Source organism: Cavia porcellus, unplaced genomic scaffold (assembly GCF_034190915.1).
Source record: "Cavia porcellus strain 051 isolate PalLab524CR breed Dunkin Hartley unplaced genomic scaffold, mCavPor4.1 scaffold_277, whole genome shotgun sequence".
Lineage (NCBI taxonomy): Eukaryota > Metazoa > Chordata > Mammalia > Rodentia > Caviidae > Cavia > Cavia porcellus.
In genome coordinates this window covers 186,939-205,356 of record NW_026947760.1, presented here as the reverse complement: position 1 = coordinate 205,356, position 18,418 = coordinate 186,939, and the positions used below count along the sequence as shown (strand labels likewise).

At 41.3% G+C, this 18,418-nt stretch overlaps 1 long non-coding RNA gene across 3 annotated transcripts in view; it reads right to left on the bottom strand.

Moving 5' to 3' along the window:
* Positions 1-13,642: 13,642 nt before the first annotated feature.
* The window catches only part of LOC134475155 (uncharacterized), a 66,297-nt gene continuing 61,521 nt past the window's right edge, over positions 13,643-18,418 (bottom strand). For 2 of the 3 annotated variants that reach the window (XR_010046142.1, XR_010046143.1), the window contains 2 exons: positions 16,441-16,566; positions 13,643-16,203 (listed from right to left, as the gene is read on the bottom strand). This is a non-coding gene — a long non-coding RNA (uncharacterized LOC134475155). The remainder of the gene's footprint in view (positions 16,204-16,440; positions 16,567-18,418) is intronic. The other variant, XR_010046141.1, reaches the window with a different exon arrangement.

The window sequence follows — 18,418 nt, the reverse complement described above, 5'->3', positions numbered from 1 at the left end:
ACTAGCCAGTTCATGTCTTGCTGACTCTATGACATGAAGGGAAGTCAGGCTGACAAAGCAGAGCCCATTGCTGTCCTTTTCTCCATGCAAACTTTTCATCTTCCTTCCAGAGCATCCTTCCTATCTCCCATTCCTCCATCTTGGCAGAGCATCTGCTAACTCAGAATGCTATTCACTGCATGTTTCATTAACTCTTTGTGATTCAGTTATGTCTAGATTGTTATCAACTAGGAGGGGGGAAATGGAGCTAGAAGGGGATAGCCTTTTTCTTTAGAAATTGAGCCAACTGTCACCTTACAGTTCACAGTCCCATCCTATTTTGCCCTGGTATTGGCTCATGTGTATCACACTGATTTTATGGGGGCACAGATTCTACATGCATACACATATCTCCTTTCCCATAAGCTGTTACATGATTTAGATTGTGAATAGCAACCATGAGAAACTTCCTGCCCTATTAAAGGATATCAAATTCAATGCAAGATAGGAATTCATGAGTTGCCTCAAAAATACTTGATATTATCTAGTACACAAACTGCTATTTCTGTCCTGTTTCAGGCAAATACAGCTCAAGAGACCTGCTGTATTTATCCTAGCCCGGTCCTTGCCCACATAATTTCTCTCAGAAACAACTGTCTACACTTGAGAATGCAAAACTGAGTTCTAGACACAAGTCATAAGGCTCCAACCACAGGATTTTTCGTTTCCATCTAAACCATCCTTCTCAGAGTCCACATTATCAATTATACTCACCATGTACCTATCCTCATCTATAGTCCAAGTTAATATTTTAGCTTGTATTAAACCTGGATCTGAGAAACTGAAAGCTGACAAGTTTGAAAAGCATCTCATCTGTTTGCCAAAATGGAGCCCATTCTCCTCCATTTTTTCCAGACCAGCTATACATTTAAAGTAGTTACTTTCTGGTTCTGGGAATGATGTGTTCCCTTTTGCAGAAGTGGAGAAGTTACAGGGTTAGCCAGACTTGGCTTTGTGGGGTGATTATCCAACAGCTCCTAAGCCCAGTTTCTCCAAAGAGGTCTGCGTGTGTATTGCAAAACAATGTCAATACATGTGCCTATGTCTCATCCATAGCAATGAGACAGTAATATCAGCACCTCCCTTTTGTACTTGTGTCTGCCCTTGTGCTTTGTCATTAACCTTGGATCTACCCTCTTTCAGCCAGATACTGGGGGTTAGAGAAGGCAGATCAAAGCAATTTCAGAAATGTCAATGTAAGCTAAAGCCTCAGAATCATGCTAAAGAAATGAGGATTTTAACTACATTATCATATTTAAGATATGAAAAGTTAATGCTTGAGAGGGAATTAGTGAATCTTCACTTGTTCACAGGGTGGTTACAACATGTCAGGTGTAACCATGAACTTGGTTTTATACTGGAATGCTATGGTTTAAAGAAATGTGCCTGCTTATTAAGTGGACAGAGTGCAATGTGATGCTTATTGTCAGTTTGTGTAAATAACATCCATGTAAATTGACTCAGCATAATTCTGGGTGTGGAAGGTTTAACATAGGGAGGAGCACCACAAGGATTTTATAAAAAAGGAAATGAAGCTAAGGATTGGTGTGTTTTCCATCTGGGGAGTTCCAGTCTTTTTTCATATTGGATATCATATCTCCTGGCATTCAGTGCACTCCTCAGCCTCCAGCATTGACCGATAGTCTCCTGACATGGACTCACATGGGGCAGTACATTGAGCTGTGTCTGTTTGGCTGGATCTTTCAGATCCCCAATATGCAGACAGCCCTTTTATATTCTCCCACACTTGGCTCTGGGCAGGCATTGGAAGTCAACCTTGTAAGTTTTATAGATTTGTTTACCTCATAGTACATTTCTTTCTCTAGGAAATACTGACGGCTACAAGGAGATAGGATCATCTCCCCAACCATAGGGGAAACAAGAGAGAGAACTGAACAGATAAGCAGATGCTCTATTTCCCCCTGCAGCCTGGTGAATTGAGACTCAGATACCTCTGTCACAAAGGGAACATTTCCAATGCCCCTGGCTTCTGTTCAGCAGCATGCACATCAAATGCAGCATCTCTACCTAAAGCACTGTGAAAAGCCATTAAAATTCTCCCTGGACTGGCAGTGAGTCTCCTTGCTTATGATCTGTGTTCCACATTCTGCGCTGAGAACTCTTATTACTGGACTTCTATCCTGGCTTCCAGCCTTCTGTGTTTTCCTGTCACTCCCTCACCTGTACCTACTGCTTTCTGCCAAACAGGGTGATCAGGGACATCTCTGAGATGCTGTCCCAGGACTTTGGTCTGGATCTTACTGCTGAACAAGCTTACTCTCCTGACTCTGGGAAGCTGTGTCAGAGAGGACCATCATAATTGAGCTTGAGATCCGTGTTCTCTACTATGCACTGATCTGGCCTCTTTCCCTCCAGCAGGTCCAAGAATGGTGACAGGAGAAGTTTGAGCAGGTCAGGGATTAGCTAAGGATTCAGGGAGCCATGCATGGCTCAGGAGGCCCCCAAACCCCTTCCTGCAGTGGGTATCACTAGCTATCTCTGCCCTCCCAGGAACCACATTAAGGAGCTCACCTCCAAGTGTGTTAGGTTCATATAACACATTAAACTGTCATTAGGTCTTTTGCCTTACTAGACTCCCTAGACCCCAGAGTAACCATTCATGGCAATTTGAAACACAAAGTGGTGGGGCTACCACAGATGTCCTTGGGTCTCACATTCCAGGCGTATGCTAGAAATGCCTGGATAACTGTGCCAAAGGCCATACTTAAACATTAGTCATGGTCTCCTGTCCCATCTTCCTGGGATTCAGACAAACATACGGAGCAAGAATCTCCAGACTTACACAGGGTGCAGGTCCATAAGTCATGTAGGAGGTGTTTGCCAAGACTGTCTCATTCACCAAGTTTAGACATCAATAACTTTGAGTAGCCAAGCCAGAACCACTGGCCAGACGGCTAACCAGTATCTGACTGACACTGTGTGGAGCCTGAAATAAATGAGAAAATTCCTATTCGAGTAGCCAGAGGTACACACAGCATGAGTGCCAGCTCTTGGCCCTGGCTCCAGACTTCATAGTGGAGCATTTCTATGAGTCACCTTCCACATATAACCATATGTCAGGCCATTCCTATACCCAGTAGAGGTGAGCCCCTTTTTCCTACTTCTTAAAAATATAACAGGAGGCATGAGTAAAACTCCACAGGAAAGAAATTGGGAATCCCCATGAGAGTAACCAGAAGGCAGATGGACCATAGCCCTCCTAATGTATGAACAGGAAACTAGGCCATATTTTACAGAGCCGTATCACTGTGCCTACACACTAGAAATCCATGCAGTGATGGTTAAAAACCTGGGGACTGGACACAAATGCCCCATTTCACCCTGATGCTGCAAGACTGAATAGATGACTTCACCTTTGTCCAGGGGAAGATAGGTAAAAGCCACACCACTGCGTTGTGTCAGGTCTAGAAGGGCAACATTAGGGGTAGCCATGAGTAAGTTCTCTTAATCAGAATGAGTCTGTCACCAAAGCTAGTGTGCCACCACCAGCAAAATGACAACTAAGGAGAATGAGCTTTCTGCAGACAGACTGCCTCTGGTGCTATGACTTCTTCTGTGTCACCTGTTACCACCTTCAGCTTCATGTTTCCCAAGGATTTCTTAGGTCCCAACCAAGTCTAGGTGTGTTCAGAAGCTAAAAATCATGCAGAGGTTGCAATTTAGTCAGTCACCAAACAGTATCTCTTCTTTTTATAGGCACTGACCACGCACAACTTATGAGGAACAACAGGGAAAGTCATGGGTTCTAAGTAGTATTATGCTCCAAAGTCACAGTCACTATACGTCACGCTCCCAATGTGTGAGCCTGATGGGACACACTGAAGCCTGAGAAATCATTGCTAGGGAGGCCTGACTCCAGAAGGCTACACCTTGGTCAGACCGCAGTCTCCTCAACCTGCCTCCTCTCATTTTCACAGGCATTGATCCCTAACACACTTAAGATCTTATCACCTATCACAAAGCTTGACCTCGTTATTGAGCATCTCACAGAGGAGCAAGTGTTCCAGCAGCATGGAGAGGCTTCCTATGCAAGCCCCTCATTGCAACAGGTTTACCTGACTGTCACCTGTGCAGAGAATAAGTATGCAGTTCACTGTTAGCTCCTGCAGGTCCTACACAAAAGTCATGGAGACCCAGAATGTGGGTGCTGATCAGAGGCCCAGGCTCATTTCCAATAGCCTCTCAGGAGCCACCACCAAAGAGGAATCTGTCCCTTCCTGATGTGGTATGGGACCTGGCACACATAAAATGGTAACCCAACTCTGACTGGCCATAGCTACATAGTCTTAGGTTTAGAAGACAGATGCCTTTGTCAAGAAACCCTAAAAGCTATCAAAAGAAATACTCTGCAGGGTTATTTCCCTTTATCCAGCTTCTATGGAGAGTAGTATTTTAATACATTTATTTCTACAACTGCTTTGCTTTCTTTGGGTAAATCCTACTCCACAGGATTTCATGCTGTCAAAGGTTGAGGCATATTTAGATATATGTGCATACTCAGTTCTAAATTGGCTCATATTTGACTTCCTTAGAAATCATGTGGGTTTCCACACTGATTAATGAGTACATTCATGAATACTCAAAAAGAACTGGGAAATGGTGCCCTGTGGCCTCAATATACGCCTCAGAGCTGTCACTTCTCCTGAGCTTGGTTCCCTCAACATTAGTAAAATTTGTTTGAAGGATGAAAGGATTTCTTCTGCATAGTTGAGCAGCTCATATGATCTACTGATGACTTCATTGTTGAGTCTCACAAAGTGAGGGCATTAGGTGGTTTGTCTCATGGAGGTTCTAGTGCACCTGTGTCCATAGGACTGTGATGTGTCCATCCAACTGCCTCATGAAAGAGGACTCTATTCAGATTAGAATGCTATGAGGGAAAGGTCACTAAGCAGGCCGCATGTTCTTGAAAGTCAAGCTAAAGAAACTGAGTCTATTGCCAGCCCAAATGTTTACTGTATAACCCAGTACAGAAAATCCAGGCCTTTTTATTAAGATTTGACTCAGTTCAATACAATAACTCTTATGGAGCAGATGGACATTAAAATCTGACTCACAAAGACATAGAATGGCATCTGCAGAGGGCAGATTTTAACACAATCAGCACCCTGGCTGATGTCCCAGCACTGGTTCCTTTGTGAAACATCTTCTCTTTGCATTCTCTTGTCTCTATCTTGGAGTCACAAATCAAATAAAAATGTGGAACACGAGAGAATTGGAAATCTTTCAATGACCCACAACTTTTTTAGTTGTCTATTTTCCCTCACTTCTAGTCAACTCTGAACCACTTGCAAATAGAGATGAAGAGCTCAAACTTTAAACTTCTCTAACACATTGACTTCTGCAGTGATACTCCTGAGATACAGTTTTGAAAATTTGTGTATCTACAATAGTCCAAAATGACTGAGAGCATTCATCACTGGAAAGTGATCAGAGGTTCTTTCTAAGCTACACTCATTTCAGCATTTTGGCTATGCCATGTCAGACACCTCAATGCCACTGTTTTAAATGCTGACCACTCTGGTTTCTGCAGTGGTTGAAGCAGTAGATCCACAGTCTCTGCTGTTAGAGTTTAATATGCAGAATGCTGGTTCCTAGCTTCTTGATGTCCTTTAAGTAATGGGTCATGCCAGTCAAGAGTCAAAAACAGTGAAGAGAATGTGGAGGTTAAGGAAGCCATGTGCCACTCCCGATTCTTCCATGTATGCAATGTGATATTTGTCTGGATACTAACACTGGAGCTACGATTCTGCTACAGTCCACAGGCTTCTTCCATATTAGCATATTCCAATGGAAGTAACAACTTAGAAGGATCTCAGATGAATCCAGAGCACCTCATGCATCAGGTCATAATGGAAGAGTTATTACTTCTAAGATTCCCCAGGCTTTATAATGAGAATGTGAATGGATGGATTTGGCAGTGGCTCCAGGATGCCATTAAGTGAACTACACATGTGTACAGTTTTTTCATCTCAGCAATAGTAAGGTGAGTCAGTCTAAATTCATCCTGTCTAGCAAAATCCCATTGCAACCCACCGTGGGAAGAAGCAGTACCAGCATGGAGCCAAGATTTACTTGGGCCTGAGGAAGTTTGTCCTGAAGAGTACAAGATGTGCAGCCTGATGACATCATCTACTCAGCTTCATCAAGTACTGGGTAAAGGGACACAGTGGATAGGAACTCAATAGTTTTGTCATCAATTTAGACTTTAAATTCATTGCACCATTGACACAGACTGCAGCTCCAGAGGTTCTTTTTCTGAGACCCATCAATTTACTGAGTTGGGCTGAACCTATTTAGTATACTGAATGTTGCTTCTGCTCCATACCTACAGGAAGCTTGGTAAAAGCACCAAGAACCAACAAGCTGGTATAAGCTGCAACAAGGTGATTTCACTGACTGTACGGATGCAGCAGAAACTTCAGAGCATCATGACAATGTGTAGTTAACTCCTGGTATCTGAGGAGTTATTTTATGGAGAAGTTCTGAGTCAAGGTGGCAGACACTCATACTGTAGCACTCCTGAACATTCATGCATGCAAGAATGATTTTGTTTATTTAAAGACAAAAATGGTATCTGAGGAGTTATTTTATGGAGAAGTTCTGAGTCAAGGTGGCAGACACTCATACTGTAGCACTCCTGAACATTCATGCATGCAAGAATGATTTTGTTTATTTAAAGACAAAAATAGGACACTATCAAAACAGGTTAGTAGAAGAGTTACAATAACACATTGTGTATTGTTGTCTTTATAGTAGTTATTCAGTGTATAATATATAGGCATGATATCTTTTGCAGACTATATTAGCATAAATGTTTTCAAATAGCAAATATTGAGCTGAGTCAAATCTTTGTAAGTCCTGGCTTTTCTCTACTGGGTTGTATAGAAAACATCTGGGATGGAAATAGATTCCATGTACTAACAGGAGCTAGCTGTACAATTATATTAACCCTGGTGTTTCTTTTTCCCTTCTTGTTCCCTATCAGTTTGATTTTCTTTTGAACAGTGCTTAATCTGGTAAAGGAAAGTGGTCTTGAGGCCAACCTCCAAGTGAAACATTATGAGTGCTAATATTATCCTTTATGAGAGGGGAGAAATATGCGTCTCAGTGGAGATAAAAAAGATATCAATGTATTCCCACTGCACAATTTCCTGAAGACCTGATCAGTGCTAGCAGTGTTGGAGCAGTCTGCCACATTTATTCATTTATGCTTGCTTTGTTTGCATTCAGGCTGCTTCTCTGCATCACAGGGAGGCTAAAGCCACCATCTCTATTATCCAGTATTCTGGACTATGCTCTTCCCCAAAGCTCCTCCCTGGATGAATCATCAGGACCTCATCTTGTTGTAGCTTTTACTTTTGTACAGTTTTGGAGAACTTCATTCCCTGAAACATTTCCATCAGTGCTGTTCAGAGGGCAGAGGGCTGTCAGACTCACATTTCAACTCACCTGACTCAAGGTAGCCCTAGTGAGTGGAGTAGCAGTTGGAAAGAGCCACTATGTCCCACAGGGATTTGGTCCTGAACAACTAAGTGGAATTGCACTCTGCTCTCCTCCTGCTTGGATATCAAACCTCTGAGAAGGTCTAAGGGTGGTAGTGAAACCATGAAACCATCCTGATGGTGAGATGACCAGGTCTTCATGACTTTTAAGTGTTTCATAATTTGGCCTCACTGGAGAATCACTTTCTTCCTAATGATTTATTGTACATGAACATCTAGACTTAGGAGCTGCCTGGTCAACAGACAGCCATGCTGCTGATGGCTCTTCAGTGCTTGATCAATTCAGTTAAATGCAGTACCAGCATTGCTTTCTGCCAGTCCATGAATTTAAGAACCATCATGAAAGCAGACTGCTTAAACACAGTACGGTACAGAAAATATAAGCACTGAGTGAAACACAGTTCGTATATTGGACCAGGACTCACATGGAATTTGGATTGGTACCAAATGAGCAGTGATATTTGGAGGAAGACGCTAGGATGGCTAACAATGCCTTTCATTATTGAACAGATTCAATGAGCTTCAAAGCTATCAATGGCAGAACTACAGACAGTGGCTATTCTTTTCTCTATAACTTCCTCCAGTGTGTTTCTGGGTTGACCATGGCCAGTAGTATCTTTGATGTCATCAGGAAGCTACATTAAGATTCACAGAGGGATGATTTTTAGAAAATGGCAGAGGCACCTCAGTACTGGAGGATTTGCAAATCCCTTTAATCCATTAGCTTTCATGTGCATCCGATGACTGCACAGAACACTCTATATCCTTCAAGATCTCAAATCATCCAGCCTTTACTTCCAGTTTCATGTCAGGCTATACTAACACACAGCTTGAGTATACCTTGCATTTCTGAGCATACTTTATTCACACTCGTGCTTGCCAAGCCTTAGGGTAGCACTATGGATGTCTCAAGCATGATACATTTTATATACATGTTTTCCTAGCTGGACACCAGGCACACTGAACTTCTCCTAGATTTCAATAGTGCAGTTAAAATATCTTAACTCACTGAATGGGGAAATGGGAACCAGTAGTGGAAATCAAAACCGTTCCCAGCACAAGCAGGATATCATTTAGCACACACTTTCAAGCACAGCTCCAGCAGGATGCTCCTCATATCACTATGTTCCTGATGAAGTCAGCTCAAGATGCTGGATTCTTTCAGCACCTAGGAGTCATTCTCATTTTTATTTTGTCTTAAAATGTCACCATACAATAATTTGCTTCTTAGTATGGCCAGTGTTGTAGACCTCTCACTCACGAGAATTGCTACAGTAACACATGTGGCCATAAACTTGGCTAGGATGAAATTTCCACTAGCCCCAAGGACTTTCAAGCTCATCTTTTCAGACAATGTATTGAAATAGCATCTTTAGAGACATTGATCTGGATATGTGCTGGATGACCATGAGTTTTGAGAAAAATATCTTGGCCTCAAAGAAGGCAGAAACATGTCAAGAGTAACTTGCAGGGGATTTGCAAAGCATCAGCACCTCTTATTGACAATCTCAGCTACAGATTTGTGATTAGTTAGCTCAATGTACATTTAGACATATTTAGAGGCTGTTACATGATTTAGTTTGTGAATGTCTGATTAGCACCCAGGATCAGAGCTTGGAGACATTCTGGAGAAATTTCCTGCGTCATTTGAAAATATCAAATTCAACACAGGGATTGCTATGAGTTGCCTCAAAATCCTTGATACTAGCCTAGGACACAAACTGATATTTCTGTCCATTAAAAATTTACTCAAAATATTCTTTGCTTACTTTGTCTCAGAAGCTTCTAATATAAATTCCCCACACTAAGGACATAGTGTGATCTATACCAGTCACCCATAGGGTTGTGTCCTCTCTCCCTGCTGCACAGGGCCCCAAATAAAACCTGTGAAGCTTCACAACTACATGGGGGCAGTAGAAAGTGACACAACCATAACTGATGTGGCACAATGGAGCAGGACAGTACATTCAACGTGTTTAAGAAATGCCACTGTGAACTGAGTTAGAGAGGAACAATTCCCCCAAGGGGTGTTATATACATTCAACATCTGGTCACGCTCAAATTCCCACTGTATGAACCCATGTACTTACAGAGGCCAAAACAGTCCAGACACTGGATGCAGAGCCTGTGGTCACAGTATCTTGCAGTCTTAAACGACCACACTAAATGGTCCGTCTGGACTTAAGGAAAGTTGCCCAGGATGTGGACCTCAAGTTGCATCTCTATTCCTCACAGTCACCTCTGTGGTGACTATGAGAGTTGTCTTCTCCTTTATCTCCATTTCTTGCCTAAAGCCTTTGAAGAATTGGGATCAAGATTTTTGAATTGTCACTCAGAGACCTCTGCTACAATGGAACATAGCCAGGGTGCCTGGCTTCTGTTCAGTATCATGTATGTAAAACACAGCACCTCTACTTAACGCACTGTGAAAACCCAAGAGAAAACTCCCTGCACAGGCAGTGACACTGTCCTTGCTTCTGAATCTTTGCTCCATGCTCTGCTGTAAGAGAAAGCCAGCTACTGGACATCACTCGTGGTTTCCAGCCTTCCGTGTGCTGCTGACACTCTCTGGCTTGTTCTTCCTGCGTACTGACAAAATACTCCTCTGATGTCTTCTGCAGTTGGAGTTCCAGGACCCCTCTCTGGATCTTTTTCCCTATTAACCCTCACTATCCTGCCTTTGGCAGGCTGTGTCAGGGAGGACCACTGTATCTAAGCTTGAGCTACTTTGACTCAACTCTGTACTCACCTAGCTTCCTGGCTTCCAGCAGGTGTCAAAGTGGGTTGCATGAGATGTCAGGTAGATTAGGGAGTAGCTATGGGGTCAGGGAACTGTGTATGGCCTGAAGGCACTCAAACTCCTTCCTGTAGTTGTTGTTGCTAGAGATCAGTGTCCTCACAGAAAAGGAGCTCTCTTCCAGTGGTACCAAGTTCCTGTGGGACACTAAATTGTGCATGGCCAGATCATTTGCTTTCTGGACTCCCTAATACAAGAGTAGCCATTCAAGATAATGGAAAGCACAGCGCTTGTGTGGCTAGTACAGATGCTCTAGGATCACACACTACATTGCGAGCATACTACATGTGTGTGCTAGAAATGCTTGTGGGTCACTGTCAAATGCTGTTACTTAAATGTCAGATAGTTTGTCCTGTTCCAATTCCATGTGATACAGGGAAACATATGGAGCAAGAGTTTCCAGACTTTTATACACAGTGCTATTTCATGAGGCAGGTGGGAGGTGTCTACCAAAACAGGCTTGATCACTTCCTGGTGATCACTTTCTGAAACAATGAATGAGACAGGTGGCTAATAAGCATCTGATTGTGGTGTCTGAGGCAGATGTGCAAATTCCTTCTCGGGTAGCCTGAGGTGTACACAGCATGACTGTCTGTCTCTGGCCCTGACTCCATGCTTCGTAGGGGAGCATCCATATGAGACACCTTCCACATATAGTGGCATAGCAGGCCATTCCTATATCCAACAAGGGTGAGCCACCCTGTTTCCCACTTACCTCTTGTGAATACAGAGCACAGGAGGTTTGAATAAATCTCCACAGGGAATAAACTGGGAATCCCTCATTCCCATGAGTGTCATAAGAAAGTGAATGGACCATGATCCTTCTAGTCTATGATCAGGAAACTAAACCTTGTTTTAGAGAGATGTCTCACTGTGGTTAAGCACTAGAAATCCAAGCAATGATAGTTCAAAACCTGGGTACTAGACTCAAGTGCCCCATTTTATTCTGATCCTGCCTGCAGGACTCAATGGACAACTTCACCTTCACCCTAGGCAAAGATGGGAAGAAACCTCACCACTGGATTACAGTGGGCCCAGCAGGACCACATTGTGTGTGACTACCAATGGAAGACCCTCTGCCTTGTGATGAGTGTGCCACCACCAACTACATGACAACCAAGGGAAATGAAATTTGTGCAGAAAGACACCATTCCTGGTGCCATGACTGCTTCTGTGTCACCTGTGACCATATTCAGCTTCACTTTTCCTGAGATTCCCTAGGTCTTGTCCAAGTCAAGCAGTGTTCAGAAGCTGCAGGATTCAGAGGTTGCAATTCAAAGCCCTGATTTATGTATAGAAATAAGAGGACTTCATAGGTACAAGAAAAGCACTCTTTAGAAGACTTTGAACGGAAGAAACCTGAGTTTTCTGTATGAGACTCACCTTGTTAGTTTACGTGGTTGCAGAAGGACCTGACTTCTCACCTGCCTCTGCCACGGTGGGCACAAGCAGGGGCACAGATGTCCAGTGATGGCCCCAAGGCAGGTCACCAGGGGGCAAAGTCTCCTGTCTCAATGTCATTCTGACCTTCTTAGTTGCACGGAGAGGGATTTTGCTCACCACAAAACCCAAGCACGTACTTTTCTTGTGAAGCTCCTGTGCAGGTGGAATTTGTAATGAGACTTCCATAATAGAATCTGAAGTTATTAATTACCAATTATAGCTTGGTCTTAGACTCACTCCAGCATGGGAGTGAGGGAGATAGGTCTGAGGATCTGGCTTGTTCAATTTAAAAAGTAGAAGAAATTTAATTTGTTTAAATCAGATTTCTCCCAGGGAAAAGCCACAAACAAGCTCATCAACGCAAGTTCATTTTTCAAAAAGTGCTTTTGTTCAATGGAGAATGACTTCACTCAGGATGCAAGTGCATGCCCAATATAGAACTTTCACAGCCCCATGCACCTCTGAGCTGCCTTCTGAGTTCATTTCCAACTGCATTGTGCTTAGAGTATCAAGGAGTTCTGTTTCACTGTACTAAACTTATTTCTTCCACAAGAATCGTGCTTTCTTATACAGTACATTTTGTAAACTGACTTTTTCATAGTTTTGTCCAATAACACCAATCATAATTACAATGAAGAATACTATGGCAAAAAATAGTGATGGAACTGACCTTACCTCACTCGTTGAGTTTTCCCAAAAATGTGTCCAAGGAACTATACTGAGAAGTCACTGGTCCCTCTCCTGCCTCTCTTGCCTAGTGTGTGACCTTCAGAAGGGGCTGTGTTGTATTCATCTATGTAGCCCAAAAGCCTTCCATTGGTCTTGCCATCTATCTAGAAAGAGCTATTAAATATCTACAGAATGCAAGATTTTCTAGAAGTCAAGTTGAACTTCCCAAGCAATGTCAAATTCAGAGTAATATGATATCAGACATTTTATTACTATCCCAAAAGCAGTTATTTATAAAATTTGGAAGAAGCATACTATGTTTAATATGCTCTTTCATGCTTTTTAGGTGATTTTTTGCCTTGCAAGATAAACCATAGAGTAAATTGAAAAGAATGTCATTAATAATCAAGAGATGAAGTCGTTATGGGAAAAGCAGTGTAAATTCTCAGGCTGTGTCCGGAAGATTGGATTGCCACTCTTATCAAATGAGTGTACACACAGGCAAACTCTTTCATTCAGTGTATGTTAAGTGAGCATCTCCAAGGCACAGAGGTAGATAAAGCACACTGTGTAATCTCGGGAAGGTCAATGTGTAGTTACCACCTGTGTGAGTGACTTCACAGTGTCCAGTAAGTGCTGAAGTCCCAAAAGAGTAGCTGATGGTACAGCAACATCCACTATGGTTCTGAGATACAAGTAAACGACTTCTCAGAAAAAGTAACAATAAGCAGTCTCAAGCCAGTGAAAGGATCACTTATTGAGCCATAATGGATATATTCAGTATATTTACTCCTGAAAGGCAGTGTGATCTAGCAAAAGATGAAAACAAAACAAACTGTTGAATGCAACTGGATTGATATGTTAGATTGCATTTAAGATTTTTGTTTCATTGCTTGAGAGAGAGTCTGGGTGAGACTTCACCCACCTCAGCCTCAACTGCTGAGGTTACAAGCCTGAATAATGGTGCCTAGATTGAGATTACATCCAAATGAAAGTTTTCTTGGATAATCACATACATTCTCTGAATGCCTCTTTCTTCAAGGGGCAAATGTAGATAATAGGTTATATCTCACAAGATCACTGTGAAAATAAAAAAAGGGGGACAAATATGGAGGAAGCAAGACAACTACCACTTCTTTTGAAAACATGTTACCAACTGAATAAAAGACAAAATTTTTTTAAAATTTTATTTAAGGAGAAAAGAAAAAAAAAAAACAGAGAAAGGGTACAAGTTATACAGATTTACAGAAAAAAAATGAACAGTAGGAAATCACTAGTTAATGGATTACATATTGTCATCTTAGAAATAATTGTTCAAGTCACAAAATTAAAGCTTGTAAAGTGGACATTCCATCAATGATACTGCAAACAGATCTGTTCAATGATCCAATAAAACTCTATGATATCATTTTCTATCTTATACACTTAAATATACATGCAGTTATATAGTTTAGAGCACTTTCTTTTCCTCTCTTTTGTACAATGACTATTACACATTTTGGGTTTCATTGCTCCCACGGTTCTTATTACTTTTTTGGAAGAGAGTAAAACCAAATGTGACATAGCAGAACAGAATCGGTCAAGTCAAAAGGGTGGACATAATAGATAATGTGAAAACATAATACAAGGTGATCAACAATGGTTACCATAATGCCTCCCGCTATCTCTAATAGAATTGCCTATATCGTTAGTTATAATACAATTGAACAAAACAGTAAAGAATAAAACCGACAAAACCAAAACATTGAAGATATTGTAGGTCTTCAAAAGTAGATAAAAGTCAACGAGAATAGGAGTTATAATGAATCTCATTATCTTCACAGCTGATGCCTATCATACTATCCAGCAAAACAGAATAGGGGAACATCAGTTAAAAACCAGATGGTGAGAGTAATACAGGGCTTTAAGTCGAGGTAATGGAAAGTCAAAGTGGGTTACTATAATATATCCTGCTATTTTTTTTCCTTTAATTAAAAGGATAAAAATAAAAAAGTAAATAATGGAGTGGAGATTGAGATAAAAGAGGGCATAACAACGAAACAGTGCAGATCAAAACATAACCATTTAAGCAGAATAGTGTTTCACCACCAGATAATCCTGACCTAAAAGTAGTTACCGTATTGTCTCTTTCCTTGAAATCCTTGAGTACAACTTCGTATACTGTAGCATTAAGTATATCAAAACAATATAAAAGACAAATTAAATGAATGCAAGCAAAACCCAAGCTATGAGAGTGGCATACTGTGTAAACTCTTTTTCCAAAGGACAAAATAGTTTTTCAGGAAATGCAGACAATAAAATATATGATTTACATATACAACATGTTGTATGTAACTTGTAACATGGGTAACATAATTTGACATTGAATACCTATTACTATTCACATAATACATTAATAGTACACTATGTAATGTAATAGAGAAGTCACTTAGTAAATAATGCAATGATAGCATCAAATACAAGGAAATTAACTGCGAGTATTTATATAGCCCCTTGTGTATACCAGAAACTGAGCTTCACAACTTTATATGCATCTAATGTCATTTGATAGCCACAATATGAACCTATGAAATGGGTATTTTATTGTGCTCACTTAACACATCGAGATCCTAAAAGTATAATAATTAAGAGTACAACTCTAAAAGTCTATTAAGTGGCGAAGACCAGGTTAAATATTTAGCCATACCCTTAGCCAGAACAAAAACATCATAAATGACTTGTGAGAAAGGTGAAATTCTGACAGCATTTGAAAAAAATGCTCTCTCCCTTCCCTGTTGAACCCTTTCCTACCTCTTCCCTCTAGCCATGCCTTGGTTTCTAAGTGCTTTGTCAATATGCACATTCTAGAGATGTGATCTCAGCTTTTGAGCATATATTCTGTTCAGAATTTAATCTAGGACCCAAATATCTGAAATCATGATTAGTGTAGAACAAACGGAGCCCTCTAAAGAACTCAGAGTATTAATCCAAAGGGTATTAAAGCAACATTTTATTTTGTTTTGATTGTTGTGTGCTTGTCTTTTTGATACAGGGTGTTGTATTTTAGTTCCGGCTGGCCCTGAACTCTCTATGTGGTCCAGACTGGCTTCAAACTGTTCTCCTGGCTATAGTTCTAATAAAGTGTTAGTTACAAAGTAGAGGACCAGTATGGGTCCATCGCTAGCCTGTTGTCCTAAATATTGCTTTAAATATTACCTAGTCAATTGTGGCATTAGTGCACTCTCCAGTTCTGGTGTTTCTCTTTCCTCACCTTCCCCTTAGCTAGGGATCCTAAGAAACAGACCAAGGTAGAACAGCTTTGTTGGTTTTGCAGTGAGCCTGGGAGCCCATTAGCTTCCCAAGTAGAACACAGTTGGTGTCTCCAACTCCCTTTATGCCTCTCCATGCCAACTGCTAGTGGGGCTCCTTATGCTACAGGATGGCCAGGCTCAGGGAAACCTCCAACACAGCACAGCACTTAAACTGGGGAAATGGAACTCCACTAATTGAGATCACTAATTAGGAAAATAAGCAATAAGTGGCTGAATTCCCGTGTGACTGTTTGTAACGTAGCAAAGATAACACTTTAATGGTACCAAAGTAACCACATCTTACATCTATCTTGAACCTCGATTGCAAGTACTTTTGTCTCCAGGGCTTTCTTTTTTGTGTTTCCTGTCTTCATTCCAAATGCAGCTGCTGATATATACACTTGTAAGCACAGGCACACAAACTCAGAGCCAGTGTGAGCTGAAAGAAAATAAGATTTGTTGAATCTCAGTTTCAGGATGGGCCCTACTTAATTGAAATGGAAAAGGATATCAGAACTTTTTTCTGCTTGAAAAGTCTCTTCTTGGGGAGAAAGAAATGGTGGATCACTTGTGGATCAGAGGCGGGTGCACTGTGCATCTTGGGTAACTACCTAATTCTGCCACTAGTCCAAGGACCAGTCTTTGCGTCTTCTCTCTAGGACTGCTTAACACTCACCTTCCCTTAGTTTAAAGGACATTTTCGCATGGACCCTGGAGGTTCTTTGCTTGTGGGTGCACACTCGCCTCACTTGCTTCACGCTTGCCTCTCATTCTTTGGCCCCTTTCCTAACCACATAGGCACCTAGAGACAAATTCAAAGGTGAGACTTTTAGTAGAAAGGCTTTCAAGGTATTTTCTTAGTCTAAAAGTGATTTTCTCTACCAGAAATTACTTATGGATGGTCCTAAAACCTCAATCCTGGGAACCTTAGCAACACAACACCCATAATTAGGACAAGTTTCCTCCATTCATCTTGTTTAAGGGTGTTGTCACAAGAAAATGATACTCGACATTCTTAAAGAGAACTGTAATAACTTGGGGACTTTCTCTGCCAATGTACCACAGACCACAAATTACTTCAGTTTCATGAGCAATTTGGGTACCTGTCCTTGCTTGAACTAATATCTGACTGCTGGGTCTCTAACCTCACATTCAGAAATGTGGATTTACCCAATAGCATGAACAGAACAGATGCTACCCTGGTTCACATCTTCTAACGACATTTGGAGGACACACACTGTGCTCTGGCTTAGCTCTTAGCAGCAGGATAAAGCAGAACAAGTCACCTAAACTCTTTGTTTTCTCAGAGGGAAAGAAGAGCTGAAAATGTTAATTCAATTTCCCACAAAGGATATAAATTCAGATCACTTACAGGATCCAAGGACTGAGTGCGTTAATCTTCATTTTGTGCCCTTATCTTCAAAGAGGGCCATAGGAGAGGACACCAGGTGGCCATGTCACATGGACCCCAAATGACAGGGTCATAATTTATGTGCTTTTCCCTTAGAGTCAGAGCATGCAGAATTAGTAGAAGTGCACAAAGAAAGTGGAGGTTGTAACAACCAGGCATAATCCTTACTCATCGAGTGGCATGATGCTTCCGACTCTTAACATGCACATTTTAAGAAGTGGCCCAAATCATTCTGGAAGTGGGCACTAAACTGCCCACATGAGCATGGAAATATATGGGGGTAGGAGCAACCTCTATGAGCACTGGTTTTCTGGGTGTGCAACATCGTTCCTGAATCTGATCTAATGCTTAATCCATAAAATAGTCACATCTCACAATGAAGGTGACCCCTTTCCTTCCCCGTGGGAAGTTGGAAGAACATTCTTATTTAGCCATCTGTATCTATTTAATGAACATTTTCTGAAGCTCTCTGTGTGTCACACTATTAAATTAGTAGTGGGAATATTTTATTAGCTGTGTTTCTTGTCTTCCCTGAACTAATAATGCAATAATGGTAGGTGACCTATAAAGGATTACATACAACCGAAGTTATGCCAAAACAGAATAGCGATGAATCACGCATTTTAACACTTACGGTGGACTTTCCCATTGCTTAACTGGATCACGAGAGTAACTCTGTGCCACAGATCACGCACACATTCTTATTCTATCTTATGAATATTTTCTTCATTTCCTGTCCACCCCACAACAATTATAAACATCTTTGCATTAATGGGAGACATTTTCGTGAAAGAAACAGTCATCCAGTCTCTTCCTTGTTGCTTTTCCAACTCAAACATGAGCAGGTGACCCAGTGACCAAAAGCCACATAAACTGTAATTCAGTTTGGAGCAACAATGAAAGAGGAAGTTTCTTATTGAGACTGCCAGTTCCTGGGAACAGCACTGAAAACAGTCGTGTTAGGGAGGAGTTGTTTCTTCACCAGGTGACACCTGGGACTCAGCTTTGGTTTTGTTCACTTAGATCAGGGAAATGTCATTGGTGCTAGTTGCCTAACTTTCCCAATGATCCCATGAAATTCCAAAATCATTTTAGTGAGCAAATTTTTAAGAGAAAATGCTTACATGGAAAAGTGGATTCTGAGATTCTAAATAGCTGAATATCTTATTCCCATGGTGCAACTCAAAGAACTCAACTTCACAATGTGGAGACATTTATCCAAGGTAAACAGGCTTCGTCTCTT